Source organism: Triturus cristatus, chromosome 12 (genome assembly GCF_964204655.1).
Source record: "Triturus cristatus chromosome 12, aTriCri1.1, whole genome shotgun sequence".
NCBI classification, from domain to species: Eukaryota; Metazoa; Chordata; class Amphibia; order Caudata; family Salamandridae; genus Triturus; species Triturus cristatus.
In genome coordinates this window covers 756,558,178-756,566,935 of record NC_140595.1, presented here as the reverse complement: position 1 = coordinate 756,566,935, position 8,758 = coordinate 756,558,178, and positions in this window count along the sequence as shown.

Here is an 8,758-nt window from a genome sequence, read left to right as displayed (position 1 = left end):
GCTGTACCTATATCATTGAGTAAGTCAGCAAAAACTTTTCTGACTTTCTAAAGTGCTAAAGGCCATTACATCTCTGCTTTCAGGTCCTATATTTTGGCAGAAAATGCCACTGAAATGTCTAAAGTTGTATTATATTTCTTGACCACTATGTTGTTCATTAGTGCTACACTGTGTGCATTCAGAATTCACTGTTTAAATGTCTGTAGTCTAAAACTAAGTGATAAGAATTATTTGCTGAAATGCAAGCACCCAATAACACCTTGATACACTAATTCTAAGGGAATTTCCCTAATCTGGTGTTTTGCTTAATGTTTTTATTGGGTACTGTTGTTGAATTTGAGTGCTGGACCTTATGGACATATTGCGATAAGATGGGTCCTTATCCCAGCCTACTTCATTGTTGTATAATGCCAGGGCTTGTGAAATAGCCCTTTCTGCAGCATATGCTTGTTTGACAAGGTCAAGAACATGAACAGAGAAGGAAGGTATGATGTTGGACTTTCTGAACAAACTCTGGTGGCCAATCTATCTCAGCCAAGAGAATCTTATATGTACTTGTTAAAATTTCGCAGAATATTTCTTTAATCATATACAATATGTCACCCTCGATTTGGATGTCCAAATCATACAGTCCTTCCGGAGGGCTGACTCTCTGATTCAGTGTTTCAAGTTACATAGATAAATTAATGTCACTCTCAGCCTGAAACTCTTGAAGATTCGGGCAAACTATTGTGATTTCAGCTCCACTGTCTAGTAGTGTCAACGTCCATGTCTTGTTCTGAGAAAGTGTTCTCCATATATATGGCATGTTTAGTGGAAATACCTGCCACTTTCTTCTTTCTGAATTGAGATTTTTGTTTTGGAATTTTCATTCCTTTTTTATGATGATGTCAGATGAGCACTTTGAGTCCTTTCTTGGTTTTACACTCATGTTGCCTGTGCTCTGGACATCCCCCTCTCCATGTTCATGTGTCTGTTAAGTCCTGAAAGTAACAAGAAGGATGAGTATCAGTATACTGATACTTAACAAGCTGTTTAAGTGTTTTACGGTTACACAAATTACATAACATTTTCGGTGGACTCCTGTTGCAGAGATCCACCCCGCGCTTTTGGGCTTTCTTTATTTTTTTGTTTATTCCAGCATTTTTTAGAAACCTCAGGTGCCTGTTTAGTAAGTTCTTTGTAAGAATTGCCTTAAGCTGCAGTTTGTTAATACTGGCTCCCAAATTATCTCTACTTGTAGATGTATAGGTTCAAGCAATAATTTTTGGTAATTAGCACTCTAGATCCAAGATAAGGACCTGCATGAAACGTTGGCTTACTTCCAACGCAGTACCTACCCTTCAATATTTCTTAAAATCATTGAGGCTACTGTGACAAAAATGCCAAATAATTTAATTCCCAATTCCAGGGCAGGGGCCGCCTTCTATTCATTTTGAATTTGTTTTAACACTTATGTCAAAACAGCTATAGATGGTGTACCATGTGTGATGGTATATATGGCAGCAAAGACTGTGCCCCAAGGTGCTAAATGCTCTACTGGTGGGACCATACCAAGTGTTGGGTATATTGCGAGAATTCTATGTTTGTCTTGGGGTCCTGTATAAGGAAACACTGCTTCAAACTGATTTGTTTTTTGTGCAATCCAGAATGGGATTTCCTCCCGTCTGGCGGGAACCTTATCCATAATTGCATTGATAGTCATTTGACTAATCAAGAGCACAGCTAACTGTGGCTGCACAGCTTTAACAGCCAGCACTGGGGTAACTGTTATTGTATGCAATACAAATTGTGCTCAACCTCTATGCAGTCTGACTAGACCCATGTACAGGGTACGAAGGTCTGCAGCATTTAATGGTGCCCAGTTTGTGCATGGTGAACAGCAAGCTAGGACTGGCCAACATGCCCCAGTATTGCTGAGGGGACCCAGTTGTACATTGCTTAATGGAGGTGGTAGGGCACCTTGGAACCGATTGTGATGTTCATGATATGTGAATGGAATTTCTAAATCTTCATAAGCTGTACATGTATTTGGTAATGCAGCTGGTGTATACTAATGAAATGGTTGTATAGTGCAATCAACTGCAGGAAAAGGGTCCCATAGGTAGAATACCTCTGTTTTATAAGCTTTATAAGCTTTTATAAGCTTTGTAGGTAGCTTTGTAGCTTTGAAGGTAACATCTCCCCTATTTATGACATTAATTTGATTATAGTATGGTTACACTCCTACCTAGCACTACCTACACTAACAAGAGCATGGTGGGTGTATCCTCTGCCAGATCCCTTGAGGAAGCCTACCACTCTTACCTGAGTGTAATGTAATAGAAAGGCAGCCTGTGCAGAACAGGCTATCGTTTTCCACAGGATAGGGTGCAGAGTCCGAAGGTCTGATTCTCAGCTACAGTGCAGTCTGGAACGTTCCCAGCTGAAGTGCTCCTCTGCCAAATGTGGCACAGGGACCGTTTATTTACTAAAAACACTGTTCCAGTTGCACTGTGTCAATGGTACAATGCTGATGCGATGGTTAGTTTGGAGCTGAGGAGCTATCTCCATCCGGACAAGGGTATCACATTCTGTGTATTGTAGCCTTGGACAGAGTGTACAAATAACATGATAATAATGTTTGGTAAGAAAGGAACAGCCTGTATAATAATTTCTCATTACATTGTCATCTAAGAGCAAAGCATATTAAAAGTCAAAATTATAGAAACAATGTCAAGCGAAAAACATGGAACCAAAATGGAAGCTGGGCACTTGCCCTGTCATACCTCACAACAGGAGTGGACTATGTGAGGGCGAATGGACTCTGCAGGAAGATACCGTCCTCTTTGTACTTTTCACTTCCCTCAAATATGTTCGATCTAATTGTTGAGCCATGTGGCAGGCTAGTAATAGACCTGTTTGTGGCACCAGGAAATGCCAAGGTTCAGAGTTTCTGTTCAAGGTTGGAGGAACAAGTCAGCTTGGGCAACAGATGGTTTGACATGCTAGGGGCTTCCCTTAGAGTACAATGAGAAGCTGTAAGGGCTTTCTGAAGTTCATAGAAAAGTTTGAGTGATAAGGGTGCTTTGCTCTTTCATAAAGGGATAGCCAACTTGTTTCCCATTTCCTCTTGTGAGTTTCCTACTTGGGATTTATCTGTGGTTTTGGAGGCTTTAACAATTTGTCCTTTTGAATCCTCAGATTGATTTGAGAATTCTAATGCTTAAGAACTGTTTTCCAATTGCTTTAAATTCAGCCAGGATGTTGAGAGAAATGGATCCTTTGTCATGTAAACCTTTTTAGGTTTGAGTGCTGTTGGTTCCAGTATTCTCTTTTTTGCCTAAAATAAATTTAGCTTTCATAAACAAGAAATTATTTTAACCCATTTTTCCTACCCCATCTTTGGAGAAGAAAATCAAACTTCATTGTCTAGATATAAGGTGAGCTCTTATCTTTTATCTTGAGAGAGTAAACGTTTTTAGAAAATCTGAATCTTTATTAGTGAATTTTGGGACCTCGAGAAGGGGGAGAAACCAGCAATTGTGACATTGAGCAGGTGATTAAGGTCACTGATTGCCATGGCTTACGAGGTGATGGGTAAGGTGCCACTGGCTAGAATTCAGAGCAGATCTACCAGGAGTATGGCTTCCTCATTGGAAGAATTACAGGGGGCGTCATTTTAGGAGATAAATCAGCCAGCGACTTAGCTACTCCTTTGAACTTTCTGAAACATTACCAGTAGTGGCCCGTGATGGGAGTGCTGCTGGGCGCTGACGTGGGGTGGGGGAGGGGCAGGGTGGGGGTAGTAAACTATGGATTACGGGTGAATAGAGGTAAGTAAACATATAAATAAATAAAACGAATTTCGTTGCGCGCGCTGCATCGCATTTGGCCAAATGCGAGGCAGCGCGCGCAACGAAATTCGTTTTATTTATTTATATGTTTACTTACCTCTATTCACCCGTAATCCATAGTTTACTACCCCCACTTACCTCTATTCGGCTGTAATCTGTAGTTTACTACCCCCAACCCTGTTTTTGTTGTTGAGTATACTTATTGTATGTTTTCCTTTCTTTTTCTGCTTTCTTCCTCTACTGTATTTTCCCCATGCATTTCCTTAGTTCCTTTCTTAATGTCTTATCTTTTCTTCCTATCTCTTATTTCTCTCATGTTTCCTTTTCCTACTTTCTATCCTTTTCTCATTCATTCTTGCCACTGGATTCAAGCAAGCTTGGCTGAAGACAGCTGAAATTCCAGAAACCGGTCCTAGGAAGCTTGTTTCTGGTCCAGGGAAGACATGGCTTGGCAGTTCAGGCTGGACTGTTCCCATGAGGCACAGGGTCAGACTGATTTGCATATGGCCATGTCTGAACTGGGGTCGTAGAGTGGGCTAAAGCACGGTGATGGATTAAACCCAGATCAGTTGACTGGGGGCGAGTGCTTGCAATGTTCAACACTCCGTCCATCATTCCCTTTGGTTTTGCTTTGTTCGCCATAAGTTGGCAGGGTATGCTCAGACGTGAGTCCCTTGCTCACTTTGCCACTGAATTCAAGCAAGCCTGGCTGAAGACGGCTGAAATGCCAGAAACCGGTCCTAGGAAGCTTGTTTCCTGTCCAGGGAAGACATGGTTTGGCAGTTCGGGCTGGACTGTTCCCATGAGGCACAGGGTCAGACTGATTTGCATATGGCCACGTCTGAACTGGGGTGGCAGAGTGGGCTAAAGAACGGTGATGGATTAAAACCAGATCAGTTGACTGGGGGTGAGTGCTTGCAATGTTCAACACTCCGTCCATCATTCCCTTTGGCTTTGCTTTGTTCACCATATGTTGGCAGGGTATGCTCAGACGGGAGTCCCTTGCTCACTTTGCCACTGGATTCAAGCAAGCCTGGCTGAAGACGGCTGAAATGCCAGAAACCGGTCCTAGGAAGCTTGTTTCCGGTCCAGGGAAGACATGGCTTGGCAGTTCGGGCTGGACTGTTCCCATGAGGCACAGGGTCAGACTGATTTGCATATGGCCATGTCTGAACTGGGGTGGCAGAGTGGGCTAAAGAACGGTGATGGATTAAACCCAGATCAGTTGACTGGGGGTGAGTGCTTGCAATGTTCAACACTTCGTCCATCATTCCCTTTGGTTTTGCATTTCTGCAGGATGACCTGGAGCCTGTTGTAGAATTGTTCTTTTTCCTCTTCTTTGCTGTTATTTGTGGGTGCATAGCACTGGCTAACATTCATTTTGATTCACTTTTTCTTTGTGTGGAATGTTGCTTTAATGATTCTGGGACTGTAGGCTTTCCGGACAATCAAAGCTCTTTTGGTTGCTAGTGTTAGCATCGGTCCTACTCCCTGAGTATGTGGTGTGTTCTCTTCCTTGTGTCCCAAATACAGCAGCATTCCTCCTGGAGCCAGTCTTTTCTTTCTGGACTGTGTCTATCTGATCTTACTAGTGCCAAGCAGGGACAAGGTTACATTTTTCATCTCCGCTGCCACTTGGTCTGTCTTGCCTGTCTCAAACATGGTCCTCACGCTCCATGTACCGATGATGATGGTCTTGACCGAAAGTAGCCAAACAAGAGGAGAAAAAGTAAAAGCTCAAGGCAAATACACCACAACCAGCAAGGAAGGAAAGGGAAGCTTAAGAGCATGCAAGTCAAGATTCATCAATGGTCTTGCCACAAAAGGCAGGAAGCCATGATAACTTGAAATAACTGAACAACATAACAAGGAAGCTCTCCGGCAGATACAGCAAGCCAGAAAGACCTGTTAAAGACAAAGCTGGGAAGGCAACAATCGGTAAGGAAGTCCAACAACGAAGATGGGTGGTGTACTTTGATGAACTTCTGAACCATCTGTACTTCAGTCTCCACTAGACCTCTAGCCAGCTGACTAGGACTTGACAATTGCAACAGACCAAACAAGGAAGAAATACAGCAAGATATCAAACATTTGAGAAATGGGAAATCAGCAGGACCTGTCAACATTCCTGCAGAGGCACTGAATTCAGACATTGAAACATCAATAGACATGTTCTATGTTTGGAAGGATCTGGGAAGAGGAAAAAGTGCTGTCAGGCTGGAAGATCCTAAAAGAATGGTGTCCTGAGTAACTGCTCAAACTACAGATGGAGAACTCTTCTATCAGCCACAGGCAAAGTGTTCAACAGAGTCATCCTGAACAGAATGAAGGAAGAAGTTAACGCTCAGTTGCAAAATCAGCAACCTGGATTCTGCATGGATGGTAGACCAGATTGCAACACTGAACATTATCATAGGGCAGTCAATGGAATGAATCTCCCCCCTCAATGTCAATTTCAATTACTATGAGAAGGCATTCAACAGTGTGTACAGAGACACTTTGGGAACTCCTCCACTACAACGGTGTGCCCGTTAAATATATAAGAATCACCTGGGACTCTTATGAGGGAATGAAATGCAATATAGTCCATGTAGGAAAAGTCAGAGAAGCCTTCCAAGTGAGGATCGGAGTCTGCCAAGGTTGTGTGCTCTCATCTTTTCTCTTACTGGATCATGAAGACATATACAACAAAAAGAAGAAAAGGGATCCAGTGAATACCTTGGACACAGCTTGCCAAACTTTGAAGGCGACTTTACCCTACTCTCCTATACCCATATGCAGATGCAAGAGAAGATGAGCATGGTAATAGCCACATCAGCACAACTTGACCTCAACATTCATAGGGTAGAAACCAAGATCCTGAAGGCTGATATGGGCAGCACACCTACAGTCACATTTGCAAGCAATGCACTGGAAGAGCTTGGTGCCTCACCTACCTGGGCAGTGTCATGGACAAGCAGGGTGGCACAGATGCTGATGTCATGGCAAGAATGGGCAAAACAAGGGCTGCCTTCATTCAGCTAAAGGAGATCTGGAGCCTCAAGGACCTACAGCTGCAAACCAAGGTCAGGCTTTTTAACACCAATGTGAAATTGGTCCTTCTGTATGGAGCTGAAACTTGGGAGACAACAGTGACCACCACCAACAAAGTTCAGACCTTTATCAACACCTTTGTGAGGAAAATCCTTAAAATCCTCTGGCCAAACACCATCAGAAACAACAAGCTACGGCAGCAGACATTCCAACTCCCTGCTCATGAAAAAAACATGAAAAGACTCTGGGGCTGGATAGGTCACACTCTCCGCAACCCTGCATCAAACACCACCCTCAAGGGAAAAGGAGAAGAGGAAGGCTAAGAAACACCTGGCATTGGAGCCTCAAGGCTGACTGCAAGGAGTTGGGTTACATCTGGAGTCAGATTGAAAGGAAAGCCTAGGACAGAGGTGAATGGAGAGGCCTGGTTGTTGACTCACACCACAAGAGGGGTAGAAGGCATAAGTAAGGCTGCAATATTCATTGGTATGTTTCCAGGATAAATATATACTTGTTCAGTACAAATTTATTGCAGGGCAATTTTTTTATTTTTTTATTTACACACATTTGCAGATTGTAAGGTGCTGAAACAGGTGTCCTGATAGGTTTGCTTAGCTTCCTGAAGTAGCCCGAGAAGTAGGCATGATACACAGGTACCTCATCAGTTCTTCATGGCCTCTGAGCTCAGGTATAATAAAAAAACTGAGCAATCCTTAAAAATAGTATTGTATGTTGTAGCTGGAAATTTGTCAACCAATGGCTACTTGAAGGTAATTCAATGCCAAAGTCCTTTAGGCTTTCAATCCCAAGTGTTAGCAACTATAAGCAATCAAAGCTTGCTCTTGGAGGGTGGTGTGAGGCAGACATTGCATTACAGGTAACATTTAAAGTACATTGCCTAAATGAAATGTCTAGGCACTGTTCTAGATTTTTTTTAAAACATTGAGCGACCCATAAAAATCTCTATAATTTTTGCTTCTTTCCTGGATTTAGCCTTTACCATTAGCGGTTCCAGTAAATTCAGAGGGTGGAAACAATGAAATAATCATTACTGAAGGACAGAGGTCCAAATGTATAGTTGGTATCCAATGGAAAGTCTTCATATTTCTGGAGAAAGTGGTACATTTTGGAAAATGAAATTCTCTGGTGGATTCTCTTCCATATTGAGCACTACCTCTGGATTATTTTTCGTTTTCCATCCAACTATAAATTAGGCCCTCCATTCCCTTATTCTGAACTTTTGCAGCATGTTGGACTTTTTCTCCCTTGGTCCTTAATTAAATCTTAACATTATGAAAACAGGAAGTTAAATGTTTATACTTTGTTATGTTGTACTTTATGTGCCTTTACAAACTGTTTCTTTAGAGGTTGCAAGGAAACTTGAGTTTTAAACAATCTTTAATTAATTAAAAATCAAGAAAATTTGTTCCCAGCTTTTGGAACCTTTAGCTATCATAATGATATACATTAATGTACTCTTTATATCTTCATTAATTTCTTTCTTCAGTAGACGTTGTTACATTTTGTGCATCTGTTTAAGCTAACAGATTACATTATATAGGTGGTGGTGCCAGAAAATCCTGAACGAAAGATTTCTGGTCGTAAACCCAACTCTTGCAATGCATATATTGTTAATCATCGTACTCACAATCAACATTTGTTATGCCACATTTGCAATGTCTTTTGGAAAGGTATGCATTCATTTCTGTTCAGTGGGCAAATGAGTAGCACATACACTGGACTTTCAATCATCTCATGCAGACATTTACATTTGCATTGTGCCTAGTCTCGCTTACCGAAGTGTTCTCCAAAATTATTTAGTTTTCTATATGGACCAACAAAACATTGATTTCAGACTATTGACTACCACTATATCCAGAATATTTACT